Consider the following 16,329-nt stretch of genomic DNA (forward strand, 5'->3'; position numbering starts at 1 on the left):
CAAAGCATGGTGCAAACACTCCAAAAGTTTCTAAGTAGGAGGTCTCATGCATTGGAGGCCTTGAGAAATGATAAGAATTAGTTCCTAAAGCCTATAAATACCACCACAAGGTTTCTCTTCAGTTCATAACACAAATCCTCTTCAAAGCATATTAGGAAGAGTGTTTGAGGGTAGATTCGGAGGAAGTTGAGCATTGATCATAAAGGGCATGCGTTGGTAGTAAGACCATGCGTTGATCAAGTGGTTTCAAGAGAAGGAGATGTTGTCAGATAGTGAGGTCATGAAATAGCATCAACTTGGGACGAGGAGTTCTCCCAGACTACTCGTGCGTTTTGAGTGATTGCAAAGCCACTTGAAAGCTTTGAGAGTAAAGCCACTTGAAAGCCTTGAGAGTATAGTTTTCAAGGCAGGGATACCGGAGAAGAAGCTCAAAGGAATCAGGCTGAAGAGTGAGGAAAAGACAGAAAGGTCGAGCTCTTGGGTAAGCTTGGGCCAATATTGATTATTTGATGATTCCAGCCAAACCACGAAGAGTTCTGAGCTGAGATTTAAGGTAAGCCTCTTAAGATATTTGTAAACCTGTTTTTAGAAGGAAGTGTCTCAAAATAAGGTCTAGAACTATGAGTAATCTAAGCTTGAAATTGAATCTGGAATTTAGGGTTCAAAAGGGAGCCCGAGGAACTTCTAGAGAGAGGTTCCTACCAATCAAGGTGAGTGATATTTTTTATTGGTATTTTCCTTTAAGTCTTAAGCATATATTTTAGAGTATATGTATATACTTATGTTTTGAATGAATAATTAGAATGAGAATGAAAACTTGTGATCGGAATGGTCAGGGGGTCAATAAGACCTAGTTCCTGAGCCCGGAGCAGAATCTCAGGGGATGGTCAGGGGATCGAGAGGTCTAGTTCCTGAGTCTGTGAGAAGAACCTCGTGTGGGATGGTTAGAGGGCTAGAAGGCATAGCTTCTGAGTCCATAAGCGGGGATCTATGTGCACATAGGGAATGCAGGAGAGTATGTGTTTATGACTAGTATTAGTTTAAACTATCTATCGTGTGTGTAGGTAGAGTTGAGAACAGATTCATTCGAGACTGAAGTTTGGATGTTAACCTCATAATTATGACATATTTGTATTATTATGAATTGAAAGAGACTCTAGAAGTTGCTTACCACTCACTGAGCTTCTTGAAACTCATTCTTTTCTTTCATGTTTTTTTTCCCAGGTAGCGAAAGGTAAGAAGTTCTAGGGTGCTGCTAAGGTCAAGGTCAGCCACACTACAACCACACTTCCGATTTTAGAGTTGTTGATGTAAACTTTGTAGTTAAGTCTGGGAGTTGTATAAACGTTATATTGTTTGTAATAAAATGAGTTTAGTCAAACAGTTGTTGTTTATATTCTTGGCTTAAAGTTTTATGAGTGTAAAAAGGTTCAGATGGGCAGTTGGTATCATAAAAAAGTGGTATCTATCGTCCTCACGCCTTCTTTTGGGTGCAAGAAGTGGGCTCGAGAGGGGATGTGACATTTTATTATAAAGTTGTTTATACCATGAGTTATGAAAGCATTTAAGAAGTCACTCACTGGGCTTTTCTAGCTCACTCTTTTTAACGTTTTCCTCCCCAGGTATTGGTCGACGTCCCGAGGCCTAACAGTTCTGCCAGTTGGTCATTTCTCAAAACCTCAGAAAATTTGAAGCTTAAATGGCTCATCATGTTTTGTTAATTTAGTCCTTATGTTCATGTCATGGGGAATAGGGTATGTAACACCCCGCACATTTTTTTAGTAATAATGTAATTTCAGTAATTTTTATTATTTGAGGATATTTTTGGAATTTTGGACTTCAAGTGTAATTGCGGGAATTTAATTGTTGACGTTGAAATTATTCAATTTGGAAATTAATGGCGGGAATTAATTTCATTTTTTAGAAAGAAAGAAAGTTAATAAAATAAAGTAGAATAAGGAAAAGAGTAAAATAAAATTTATTTTATTTCCTTTTAAGTCTTAAGTTTTATTATTATTATTATAAAAACAATTTTTCCCTTCTCCTTCTTCCACACGTTTCCCGAGCCGCCAGAACCCCCGCCCCCGCCGCTAAAACTCTTATTTTCCTCCTCGTGCCGCTGCTACGCCCGACCATTTAGCCACCCTAGTCGGTTGTGCCTCCAGTCACACCACCGAAGACCTCGCCCAGCGACGCTCGTGAAGTTTTCCATGCCATCGTGTATGCACCACTCTTCCAGACGAAGCCTCCCTTTGTGCATCACCGATCGATCCCCCTCCATCCAGCCTCAGCCTCACACCTGCATCCACCTCTGTGCTCAGAAGTCCGCGTTATGCAGCCGCCGTTCAATCTGTTGTAAGGCTCACCAAATCTCAAGTTTTGAGGTAAGTTTTGGTATTTTGATTAAAGTTTGAATATTTTCTAGAAATTAATAAATGCTCATCAAGTTCATGGTCTAAAATCTTTTGGGTCTTATTTTAAGGTTGGAATTACAGTGTTTGGGAAGAATTTAGGTGATGACCATTGGAATTAAAATCTGTTATATGAGAGATTTTAGAGACTGAAATTTTTGGAACGATTGTTGATCAAGGTTCGTTTTGGATAAGTTGTATTAGTAGTGCTAAAATTGGGCTTAAACTTGAAATTGATTATTGATTCATATTCTAGGACCTAATTCAAAGTTTTTAGAAAGCTAGAAAGGAGTTTGTTTGCTTGGATTAATTTTGGACTCAATTTTGAGGTAAGTAATCTTACTGCTGGAACTGTCCACGAACCAGGTACTAGATGTATGCAATCATGATAGATGAATATTATGATAGAACAATGGCATGATAAACTGATAGTATAGTATAACCGATGTATGTTCTTGGATCTGAAAGATTTATTTGTGCATGTAAATACTTGAATGCTAGCATGAGATGATATTTGATTCCATGAGGTTGTATTTGATCTGGGGATATTGAGACATATATGTATGTTGTAGAGCCATGGCGTTGAGGCGTATATGTATGTCATAAAACCATATTGTGATAATTATGATGTTAAGACTATGATAGTGATTTTACTGATTAGTTAGATGCCCACTAGATATTGTGTTTCCTTCAGGATTCACCAGATTGTGTTTCCTTCGAGATTCACTAGATATTGTGTTTTCTTCGGGATTCACCAGATTGTGTTTCCTTCGGGACTCATCAGATTGTGTTTGCTTCGGGATTCACCAGATACTGTGTTTCCTTCGGGATTCACTAGATTGTGTTTCCTTCGAGATTCACTAGATATTGTGTTTCCTTGGAATTCACCAGAGGTAGTGGGCATACTTAACTACAGTATGATAGAAATCAGTTTTTCATGTATGTATGTGTTCTATGATGACCAAAGCAGTTTATATTTTCCACCAGAGGTAGGCATCTAGAGGACATAAATGCCTAGCTTAACCCCAATAGTGGGGTTACTTATTGAGTATTTTATACTCATCCTTTCTCATGTTGTTTCAGGTAAAGGTAGAGATGCACCGACGATTGACAAGCGGAATTCGTGATCGAGCCACTAGGACCAGTTTTATGCTTTCGCTCATGAGATTTAGATTTCTTTTCATGTTTTTCTTAACTTTCAGTTTTGATGTTTGAAACTTACTGTTAATAATTGTTTTCAAACTTATTTATTAACATTTACAATTTATGGGTACCTTATTGTTGTTTTTAATATTTGAATTTAGTGAAGGACTTTTGAACTTACCTTATTTATTTAGCATTTATTTCACCATAAAAAGGTGTCGTTTTAAGTTCCATGCATGCATGTATTTAGTAACGACCTAGCTTGAGTCCTAGGGGGTCGGGTCGTTACAGGGTAGAACTTGTATCAAACTGTTTTTGTAATAGAATTAGTTTTTTGGAATTGTTATATATGTTAAAATTGGTATTTTTGTTAATAGTAATTTGTATGCTTTGAACTGTTGTTGTGATTGTGTATTAAGTTTTGGAAAAATTATAAACTGCTAATCAAGTTTAACAGATGCGAAAGACACAGGTTCACAGAAGTATGTTGGGCAGTTATTGTCATAAGAGGGTTGGCAACTACTATCTTCACATCTCTTCTCGAATTAAGAGGGTAATCTGGGGAGGGGTGCGACACATTAATTATCTCAAACATTTATAACCCATACATTAAATCTCATATATTTAATATCTATACCCATGAAACAATATCTGTGATTCGATAGCCGCTAAGAAATGAAGTTGTTTAGTATAGAAAATTGTTTAATCATAAAGATCACAATCTTATGAGTTAATAAGACATGAAATTGATATTCATGTTTCATAACCTAAGCTTTGGCTCAAACAATCCTATAAACTTTGATTTTGGGTCTTCCAATACCTTTTTTGTGTTGTGTATTCTTTCGAGATGGATCTAGAAAATTTTCACGACTACTTTTCTTGAGCTAAACTAGTTTTTTTTTTTCAATTTTCTCACATTTCTTAAAGTAATATTTGACTTCTACGACCGACCAAAACAAAATTTTAAATTATACTATTTTTAGTTTTCAAATTTTAGCTTGTTTGTTTAAAAATATTAGTAGAAAATAATAACAAATAATTTTAAAGTAGAAGTAGTATTTATAAACTTAATTTTCAAAAAAAAAAAAATCAATTCATAGTAGTCACCTACCTAGGATTTAATATCCTAAGGGTTTTCAAGGTGAATATAAGTTGAACTAGACACTCACTGATGTTTATATATAACTTATGATAACTTCCCCACCATTATTTTCAACCTCTATCTTAATAGTAACTTATATGAATTTCAAGTTTCTTTAACAACCGTAGGATCAAGCTATTATCCCTCAAATAAACATACAATTCAAAATAAAAAGAAGATAAACCCTAATTATCTTAGTTCTAAAAAACAATATAATACATTTTGCAAATATTGTAGTCACTAAAAAATGTTTTTTTTTCTTAAATTAAATTATTAGTACCACACCCCCTCCCATACTACCCTCTTAATCCAAGAAAGGATGTGAAGATAGTAACTACCAACCCTTTTATGACAATTACTATCCTACTAACTCTTATAACCTAGCACCTATTAACCTGATAAGTAGTTCAGAAACCTCAACAGATGCAACATATTTTTAAATCATTCACATTCAAACATAAAACAGTCATAATTATACAGATGTTCAATAACATTCTCTGTCAAGACTCTATCAAAACCATCCCAATATGTACAAGCGTAACTAAAGCTTAAACTTAAAAAGACTACCTAAGCTATGTCCTTGAAGAGTCCTGGCAAGTGACTAACTGGCAGCTTTACTCTACTCTAGATTGTTGACCACTACCTGAAAATGGAAAAAATCTAAAAGCGTGAGCTTAATTTTCTCAATGAGTGGCTACATAAATAAAACATGCTTTATACATAAAACATGAATAAACATTGCATCATATTGATCGTGAACATGCTCAGGGTTTGAATATAAATCATAATCATGGAAACATTACTCTTTTAAAAACCCTGAAAACAACTCATCATCGCATAGTTCAACGCCTCTACTCTTTTGCTTGAACATGTGAGAGAGCCCTTTTGCTTAGTCTTCAATATCCTTAGTTGAGAGAGAGCCCTTTTGCTCGATTCCATCAACGTTAACATCATAGTCATATGTATACGCAGAGCTAAGTTGGGACCCAACTACCTTACCATACCTTCGATGGTAAGGGTCCTAACATAACTAAATACTAGGTACCTTACCATACCTTCGGTACCAATCATAGGAGTAGGGCTTGTATAAAGCATAAAATTTAAAACATTTCATTCCATTAGCAGGATGCTTATAAAACATAGTTATGCGTCATAAATCATAACATCGCATAATGCCTTGTAAAACTTAACATACTTATAAAATACTTTTACTGAAAACATCATGTTTCATAACCTAATCATGAAGATATTGCGATTGCATACTACCCTCATTTAAAATCGCATTCATTGAAAATATGGATCATGCGATGAACTTATATAAATAAAGCATGTGTCAAGAAAAATCATGGTATAAACAACATGTATTTTAGATATGCGTGGAAAATCATCAATTAAAATTTTGCCACTCACTATCTTAAGCTACTTATCCAAGGGGTCTGTAAGCCCTTCCTGTCCACATCTGTCCTAAAATTAGGAAAGGTCCCTTGATTAATTTACTAGCTCCCTTTTGAGCCTACATAACACTTAACTTAACATCATTACATAACATTAATCTTATCGCATCGTGACCAGAATCATCACATCATTTATACCTAACCATTTTACCTCTCTTTTGTCTATGGACTAGCTACCCACTCAACCGGGTGCACAATCTCAATGACACGCCTTTGTGACTATGCGATAATCGTTCCCTGTGCCTTACTTTGCGTCTATGCATTGTCTAATACCTTAATGGCTCAACTGCTTGCTTGTTCTTCATATGCAACTACTTGCTTATTCATCCATATGATAAGTTTAGATTTCATTCTTCTAAATTCCATAACTTAAAATCCAGCCATCATTCAACTATACTTTCTTTTAAGAATTCGTTCATAAGCGCCTAAACATGCTTACCTTACAATCTGAGTATCAAATCTTCTTAGATGGGCTGGAAATTTCAACTTCCTTTAAGCCTACTCAGCGCCCGACACTGCCTTGCACTTCAAATGGTAATTCCCTTTTCTTAAGCATGGAAAATTTCCAAAAGAGTTCCTTTCTTTGAAAAGCCTGTTTATACTTAGGCTTGCATGGCAAATTTGCTTCATTAAATGCCACCTGGCAAACTAATCCTTAGCTAAACTGTTGAAATCAAGAGTGTGTGCCCTAAGGGCATTTTAGCCTTTTACGTGCTTCTACTATTTTTAGGTTTCTGCCATATCTTTTTATATATGAGTTTGAGTGCTTTGTAAGTGTAACAAAATTAATAAAAACCCTCTATTGTGATTTTTTCTCCCTGATCTAGAGTTTTTCACATAGATCTTGTCTTCTTTCTTCTACCATTTATTTTTCAATATGGTATCAGAGCAAGGTGATGAAACCTTAGCTGGGATAGAAGAAATTCAATCATCAACCCTAGCAGGTGATAGGACTCGGCGGAAAATTCACAAAATGCAGAAATTAAGGTTGTGGTTGATCGTTACCTCTGATCCCTTTTTGGCCCAATGCAGCTTCATTCGCAGCCATCTGGAGCAAAAGTTTCCGCCCAGCTGCCCATCCCTAGTTCGGCCTTAGCTGCGTAGTAGATCCAGCCAGTCGACCTTTCAATCGCGTAGCACCAATAGGTCGGCGACCCTTCGTTCGCGCAACACCAATCGCTCTGCCACATGATTGTGTAGCACCAGCCTTCGATCGGCCCCATCACGCAGCACCAGTCTCAGCCTTCGATCGGCCTCATCCCTTTGTTCATGCAACAGTCGAGCTGGGTTTGTTCTCCTTCTCAGCCGGTTGACCAAGCGATGCCGACGCTGAGACCAGCGGTCAATGCTGCAGTAATCCTCGATGCCTTCCAGGATTTGGCGCCTCTGCTTGGTTCATCAAGCCAACCACCGATCCACCCTTATGTCCAGCCAGTTCATGCTTCCTTATCCATGTCTGCCCAGACATCTTGTTAAGGGGCCTATGGGCAGAAGCATCCCATTCCTACTTCTTTTAATTCCCCTCAAGATGAGTCAGTAGGTTATGGTGGCGCCGTTGGATTCCAACAACAGTTGACGAGGTTGCAGCAATAGATTTTTGCACTCGCGGCTTCCCATCCAGATTCGTATTCTGGCATTCCGTTATTTCAAAAAACCCAGTAACTGCTTATCCTACTTTACCTATTATGAATATCATGTCTGGTTTTGTGGGAAACTCTATAGGGATAACCATCGGAGAAAAACTTAACGACCAGAATTATTTCTTCTGGTCACAATCTATTAAAATGGTCCTCGAGGGACGGCATAAGTTTGGGTATCTAATTGAAGAGATACCAAGACAGAACCTTAGGGACCCTCAGAAGCGTATATGGAAGATGGAGGATTCTCTCCTCCGCTCAATTCTGATAAACAGCATAGAGCTTCAGAATGGAAAACATCTTCTCTATTCAGCGTCTGCTCGGGATATTTGGGAAGCTGTCCAAAAACTGTATTCGAAAAGGCAGAATGCTTCACAACTTTATACGTTGCGGAAACAAGTGTATGAGTACAAGCAAGGGAACATGGACGTGACGTTCTACTTCAACAAATTGTCTTTGTTATGACAAGAGATGGATCTATGTCGTGAAGTTTTCTAGAATTTTCCTGTTGACGCAGTCCAGTATTCGAAGATTGAGGAAGCTGACCATATCTATGATTTTCTAGCTTGCTTAAATTCAAGATTTGACATTGTCCGGAGTCGGATTCTAGAACAAAGACGATGTCGTCCCTTATGGAGGTGTGCTTTGAAGTTCGTTTAAAGGAAGATAGAACCAGCGCTATGAATGGTCCCGAAACTTCTCCTATAGATTCTGCTACCTTTGGGGTCAAATCCTCTGGATCTGGGAATGACAAGCAAAATGGAAAATATCTTCCTATATGTAAGCACTGCAAAAAATCGTGGCACACAAAGGACCAGTGTTGGAAATCACACAGTCGACCTCCAAACGGCAAATGTCGGTCTCCAAACGACAAGTCTAAGACCAGCAGAGCCCTTGTTAGTGAGACTGTTGATGCTGACTCTCAGGTGAAGAATTCTGCTGATAGGTACTATTGGGACCGGCAATATTGGCCAATTAGGTACTCCTCAGTTCTTTAGTTTCTTTATTAAGAGAAGTGAATCCTGGATACTTGACTCAGGAGTGATCGATCACTTAACTGGATCATCTGATCAATTCATCTCCTATTATCCAAGTGCTGGAAATGAAAGAATTAGAATTGCAGATGGATCCTTTGCTTCTGTTTCATGTGCTAAAGATGTCTTACAACTTGTTATCTATAAGTAAAATCATCAGAGATTTAAACTGCAGAGTTGTTTTCTCACCCGATGATGTTTCGTTTTAGGACCTGAGCTCGGGGACGACAATTGGCACTGTCCGGCATGACAGGGGGTTATATTTCCTTTCCGATGATACTCTTTCTAGGATTTTGACTAGGACTAGCTTGTTATCTTCTTTTACTGTTTCTGAAATTTATTATTTGTCGTGGCGCTTTTGTCTTGGACATCCAAGCTTTCAATATATGAAGTACTTGTTTCCCCATTTATTTCGAAATGTGAATGTTTCCTCTCTGTCTTGTGATGTATGTATTCGTGCTAAACAGCCTAGGGTCTCTTTTACTTCTCAACCTTATAAACCTTCTCAACCCTTCCACTTAATACATAGTGATTTTTGGGGTCCATCCAACGTCATGACAGTGTCTAGTAAACGGTGGTTTATCACCTTCATTGACGATCACACCCATCTTACTTGGGTGTTTCTTTTTACTAACAAATTTGAAGTAACACTTGTGTTCCAACAGTTTTACACCACTGTTGAAACTCAGTTTAATGCCAAAATCGTCATTCTTCAAAGTGACAATGGACGAAAGTTTGTTAATCAGACCCTTCGCGAGTTTTTTACTTCGAAGGGTATCATCCATTAGAATTCATGTGCTTATACGCCTCAACAGAATGGGGTAGCTAAGCGGAAAAATCGCCACCTTATTGAGGTGGCTCAACCTCTCATGATTCATGCGTTCTGACCGTCGTACCTATGGGGGGATGTTGTACTTACTGTAGCTCATCTCATCAATTGAATGCCCTCCCGCACCTTATTGAGGTGGCTCAACCTCTCATGATTCTTGCGTCCTTACTGTCGTACCTATGGGGGGATGTTGTACTTACTGCAGCTCATCTAATCAATCGAATGCCCTCCCGTGTGCTTAAATTTCAAATACCTCTTGAGTGTTTTAAAAAGTTGTTCCCGTCCACTCGTCTTTTCCCTGATGTCCCCCTTAGGGTGTTTGGATGTACCGTTTTTGTTCATAATCATGGTCCTCACCAGAGTAAGTTCACTCCTCGTGCCCAAAAGTGTGTGTTCGTTGGGTATCCACTTCACCAACGGGGCTACAAGTGCTTTCAGCCTTCCTCCTGATATTACTTTATCACCATGGATGCCACTTTTCTTGAGGATAAACCATTTTTCCCTGTTAGTCCTCTTCAGGGGAGACCGCTAGTGAAGAAACTAACACAACCACCTATTCTATTCCTTTAGACCTTCTTCATGAGCCTATCCCTGAAACAAATGACCCTATCCTTCCTACGAAACAGGTGCTCTGGAGAACCTACTACAAGAAGAATCTTAGAAAGGAAATAGTTCCCCCTATTGCTCCTCTGGAAGTTGTCTAAGATTCAAAATCGGAACCAGCTCAAGGTACCACTATTCCTGATGATAATGAGTGTGTTGGGGGTGATGTGGTTAAGGGTGATGCGATCAATGTGATGAACTCTGAAAATGTCGAGATTGGCGATGGTGATAAGTTATCAGATGATACACAGGGAACTGAAAGCTTGCAACAGAAGGGTGAGTGTGATTCTTACTCTCAGTCAAGCACTGATAAACAGGAAGACAAACCTGGTGAATATGCTACTCTTGATTTTCCAATTGCTCTACAGAAAGGAACTAGATCATGTACCAGACACTCTATGTAGAGTTTCTTGTCCTACAGTAATTTATCTTTGAGATTTAAGGCCTTTACTACCAACATGGATATTGTGATGATACCAAGCAGTGTGCATAAGATCATGGAAGTTCCTGAATGGAGAGTTGCAGTTATGGAAGAAATGCGAGCGCTTGAAATGAATAAAACCTAGGATCTGATTGTGCTCCCTAAAGGCCATAAAACTATCAGATGCAAGTGGGTGTTCACGGTGAAATACAAATCTGATGGGACTCTTGATAAATACAAGGCCAGGCTGGTTGCTAAAGGATTCACACAAACATATGGGATTGATTACTCAGAAACCTTCTCTCCGATAGCGAAGCTGACCACAATTCAGGTCCTTCTTTCAGTTGCAGTTAACAGAGATTGACCCCTCCATCAACTTGATGTTAAGAATGCTTTCCTGAATGGTGAGTTAGAAGAAGAGGTCTATATGAGCCATCCCCCCCCCTCCCCCGGGTTTGAAGCAAAATTTGACAATCGGGTCTGCAAACTCAGGAAGTCCTTATATGGCTTGAAACGGTCTCCAAGAGCGTGGTTCGATAAATTTACTACCTTCATTAAGTCCCAAGGTTCTATTCAGGGACATTCTGATCATACTCTATTCACAAAGAGATCTAAATCTGGGAAGATTGTTGTTCTGATTATATATGTTGATGATATAGTTTTATCATGAGACGATATAGCAGAGATGGACAGATTAAAGCAGAGTATGGCAGGTGAATTCGAGATCAAAGACCTTGGTAGTCTAAGATACTTTCTTGGTATGGAGGTAGCAAGATCGAAGGACGAAATACCCGTGTCTCAACAAAAATACACTCTAGACCTGTTGAAGGAAACCGGGATGACAAGGTATAAAGTTGTTGATACTCTTGTTGAAGTCAATACTAAACTGGGAGATTATGTTGAAGGGGTTCTAGTGAATAAAGAAAGGTACCAGCGTCTCTTGGGGAAATTTATTTACCTATCTCATACAAGACTAGATATATTCTATGTTGTTAGCATGGTCAGTCCGTTCATGCAGGCTCCATGTGAGAAATATATGCAGGTTGTTACTCGGATTCTGAGGTATTTAAAGTCTACTCCTGGAAAAGACTTAATGTTCCGAAAACACGACAATAGATGCATTGAAGCTTATGCTGATTCAGACTAGGCAAGATCCATTACAAATAAAAAATCAATGTCAGGATATTGTACCTTTGTGTGGGGTAACCTTGTTACCTAGCGAAGTAAGAAACAAGGTGTGGTTGCTCGAAGTAGCGCTGAGGCAAAATACAGGTCTATGAGTCTTGGGATATGCGAAAAGATATAGTTGAAGAAAGTCTTATATGATCTCCACCAAGACGGTCATGGTCCCATGAAACTCTACTGTGATAATAAGGCAACTATCAGCATCGCCAACAATCCAGTACAACATCATAGAACAAAACATGTTGAGATTGACAGACACTTTATTAAAGAGAAATTGGACAGTGGCCGCATTTGTATTCCCTACCTCCCGTCAAATCAACAAGTTGCTAACGTTCTCACCAAAGGGTTACTAGGATAGAGCTTTGACACTGTGTTAGCAAGTTGGATCTGATTGATATTTATGCCCCAACTTGAGGGGGAGTCTTGAAATAAAGAGTGTATGCCCTAAGGACGTTTTAGTTTTTTACATGCTTCTACTATTTTTAGGTTTCTACCATATCTTTTTATATCTGGGTCTGGGTGCTTTGTAAGTGTAATAAAATTAATAAAAACTCTCTATCGTGGTTTTTTTCTTCCTGATCTAGGGTTTTCCACGTAGATTTTGTCTTCTTTCTTCTACCCTTTATTTTTCAATATAAACGTTTCTAAGCTACCACTTAGCCCACTAACCAGGTGATTAAGCTGAACTCTTCAGCCTGACTTTATCACATAAGGTTTGTGATCCTTTAAATCTTTTCCTCTTCATCGCTTGACTCTAGCCATCATCGCATAGCCTCTTCCTTAAGCATTTCTGACTAAGCTTACTTATACAACCTTCCCTCATTTACTTCTATAACCTCGTTCCGCTGCATAATGCGAGTGCCACTACCAACGCATCGATCCACTGTAGGTCCATACACCTACTACTAAGCCTCTCAACTGATACTTGATCGAGAACGAGCTAACTCCACTTCTTTCGTGGACTTCCCCTTATCACAGGGCACACTTAAACATTTTGCCTTCCCTTAAATACTTGGTCGCATACTGATGCATTATTTTATGAGGTGGAATTATGGATGAAATGCAGTGATGAAAATGCGTTAAGCACTCGAGTTTTCTCAGTGGAATCCAAGTGTAATCCCCACTGAGTTTCCTGGTAAGTCCAGGTCAAACTTAGAGACTTGGGAAACAATATGCGGTGGTAATTTCTCAAAAAAACGTTGCGGTAACAGGTAACTCAAATAGTTGTTGGTTTGTTTGTTGCGGTAATGAAAATAAACAAATGCGGAGGAGTTCGAAAAGAGTTGATAAAATGAAAGATACGATGAGTATGCAGTGAATGGGTTGAGAAGGGTTTCGGCTAACACTTCCTAGGATTCGTTCATGCTTTGCGACCATGCAACACACATACAACAGTAAACCATCTCTCGATACGAATGCTATGGCTTCTAAAGCTAGAACGCACGCGTTATATACAATAAGTCTATAGGACCTACACATAAGCCTCTATTCTTATTTATGCGATGACAAAATGGCACACACACAAATAAGGCGACCACATAATATCATACCTATCCCTAAGATGCATGCGATGCAGGTTGGCAAACAAAGCTTATCTCTAAGTCTCTATCTCTTGTTTATGCAATTCTAATCTTGCTCTCTCGAGTCTAGATTCTAACCTAGCTCTCTCAAGTCTTAGGTTCTTTCTTTAGACTCTCTCTCGAGTAGCTCTAAAAGGATGTTTGGCACAGCATAAAACAAGATAATCGCAAGCAATGAACATCCTAGGTCATGTTAGCTTAGTTCTTCTCAACCCATTCGACAAGTTTAGTTACTCATGCGTGCTAAGAGAGTGAACAAATGTAGAATAAGAACTTCCATTGTATAAATATAAAGATAAAGTAAAAAAATAACAATCCAAGAAGAGAATAAAGAGACTGGTAGCAATCTCTTGCTTTCCAGGCTTTTACACTGTCTTTTCTACTCGTATTCAAAAGATAATCTTGCTCTCGCGAGGGTCGGCCCGCTCTCTGCTTTTACACCTCGAGTTGCCCTGAGCGATTTCCCGCGTCTCTACTCTTCTCTTACTCTACCTTAAAAGAAAACTATGAACACAGACGTACTGAGCTAAATCCACCGAACCCCTTTTCTGAAGAATGCCCTCGATATTTATAGAGCTTCGGGGTAAAAGGCGGCTTCTCTCTTATGATTGCACATATGAGATGGCTTTAATTCTCTGACTGATGCCCTGAATATCTGTCACCGAAAAGCTGAGTGTACTTGTTACCGTTAGCGGCTGTCAACTTAATTCGGATTCGACCGCCATCAGCTTTCTATCTCATCATGATTAATTATGACTTTCACCCAGATGCGCCACCAAGTTGCGCCATCTCTATGTGGTAATCCTTCTTGAGCAGATGTTTGCGAGCACAAATCACCGCAAAGCCTTGTGATAATGTTGCGCTCAACCATTGATTTCTTGTGATCGCTCTTTCTGCCTTGCGTCAACGCATATTCTGCATAAAAATACAAAAATCAACTGTTTCTATGTGATGAACACATGCGACCGCAATGTTATAAACTTAATGCTTTTTGGACGCAATCTAACATATTTTATCAACGCAAGCTAACATTGTTTAAGAAATTAGCACTGTAATAACGTGCATTTCTGCCCGTTATCACACCCCCAAATTTAAACAATGCTTGTCCTCAAGCATGAGTTAAAGATTTCCTTTAGCAAGTCGCCCGCAAATCTCTTTTCCTAGATTTCTCAAGGATGCTTCATTCAAATCCTATACACCAAAATTTCCTTAAGTCTTAATCAAGGTTTTTAAAATATTTCTAAGACCTGGGGACCGCAAGTTTAACCTTAAAAAAGATTTTACTAAATTCCAGGACATCGCATGATTTATTTCAAAAAAACTTTTTCATTGGAGTGTCGAATGATTTTTATCCTTGCATATTTCTTGACATTATTATTATTATTATTATTATTGTTATTATTATTATTTTATTTCTGACCTTGCGCTGATCCAAGTATCTTGTCTTCGTTTTGGCTTGCCCCCACGTGTGTCATGCGGACATCCAACTACGAGCAATGCGCTCTTTCTCAGACTAAACTCATACCTACTTGGTAGCGGAGTTGCAGTTATTTATTTATGCATTGATCCTGGCAACTTACTTTCGTTTTGGCTTACCCCCACGTGTGTCATGCGGACATCCAGCTATGGGTAAGTGCCTTTCATAATTTAACTCTAATCAACATGGGTTTCCCATTGTGTTGACAGTGGAGTTGTTATTCTCAAATTTTCCTCTTTTCTTTTTTACCAAAAACTTGATGCGTTATTTTATGCGGTGGAATTATGGATGAAATGCGGTGATGAAAATGCGTTGAGCACTCAAGTTTTCTCAGTGGAATCCAATTGTAAACCCCATTGAGTTTCCTAGTAAGTCTAGGGTCAAACTTAGGGATTTGGGAAACAATATGCGGTTGTAATTTCTCAGAAAAACGTTGTGGTAACCGATAACTCAAATAGTTGTTGGTTTGTTTGTTGCATTAATGAAAATAAACAAATGCGGCGGAGTTCGAAAAGAGTTGATAAAACGGAAGATGCGATGAGTATGCAGTGAACGGGTTGAGAAGGGTTTCGGCTAACACTTCCTAGGATGCGTTCATGCTTTGCGACCATGCAACACACATACAACAGTAAACCATCTCTCGATACGAATGCTATGGCTTCTAAAGCTAGAACGCACGCGTTATATGCAATAAGTCTATAGGACCTACACATAAGCCTCTATTCTTATTTATGCGATGACAAAATGGCACACACACAAATAAGGCGACCACATAATATCATACCTATCCCTAAGATGCATGCGATGCAGGTTGGCAAACATAGCTTATCTCTAAGTCCCTATCTCTTGTTTATGCAGTTCTAATCTTACTCTCTCGAGTCTAGATTCTAACCTAGCTCTCTCAAGTCTTAGGTTCTTTCTTTAGACTCTCTCTCGAGTAGCTCTAAAGGGATGTTTGGCACAACATAAAACAAGATAATCGCAAGCAATGAACATCTTAGGTCATGTTAGCTTAGTTCTTCTCAACCCATTCGACAAGTTTAGTTACTCATGCGTGCTAAGAGAGTGAACAGATGTAGAATAAGAACTTTCATTGTATAAATATAAAGATGAAATGCAAAATAACAATGCAAGAAGAGAATAAAGAGCCTGGTAGCAATCTCTTGCTTCCCAGGTTTTTACACTGTCTTTTCTACTCGTTTCAAAAGATAATCTCGCTCTCACGAGGGTCGGCCCGCTCTCTGCTTTTACGCCTCCGGGTTCTCTCTCGAATTGCCCTGAGCGATCTTCCGGCATCTCTACTCTTCTCTTGCTCCGCCTTAAAAATCAAAGAAAAACTATGGACATGGCTAAACTATGGAGAAATTTATCTAAGCATCCGAACTGGTGAACTTCTTTTCTGAAAGATGCCCTC

The 16,329-nt window shown here is 38.7% G+C and overlaps 1 long non-coding RNA gene across 1 annotated transcript; it reads left to right on the plus strand.

The window, feature by feature from the left end:
* Positions 1-2,012: 2,012 nt before the first annotated feature.
* Positions 2,013-3,739, plus strand: LOC150038607 (uncharacterized). The gene is made up of 2 exons (XR_016524500.1): positions 2,013-2,384; positions 3,495-3,739. It is a non-coding gene; the product is annotated as an uncharacterized LOC150038607 (long non-coding RNA).
* The last annotated feature ends 12,590 nt before the right edge of the window (positions 3,740-16,329 follow it).

The sequence above is a fragment of the Benincasa hispida genome, chromosome 1 (genome assembly GCF_027475165.1).
Source record: "Benincasa hispida cultivar pf3 chromosome 1, pf3_genome.v1.1, whole genome shotgun sequence".
Lineage (NCBI taxonomy): Eukaryota > Viridiplantae > Streptophyta > Magnoliopsida > Cucurbitales > Cucurbitaceae > Benincasa > Benincasa hispida.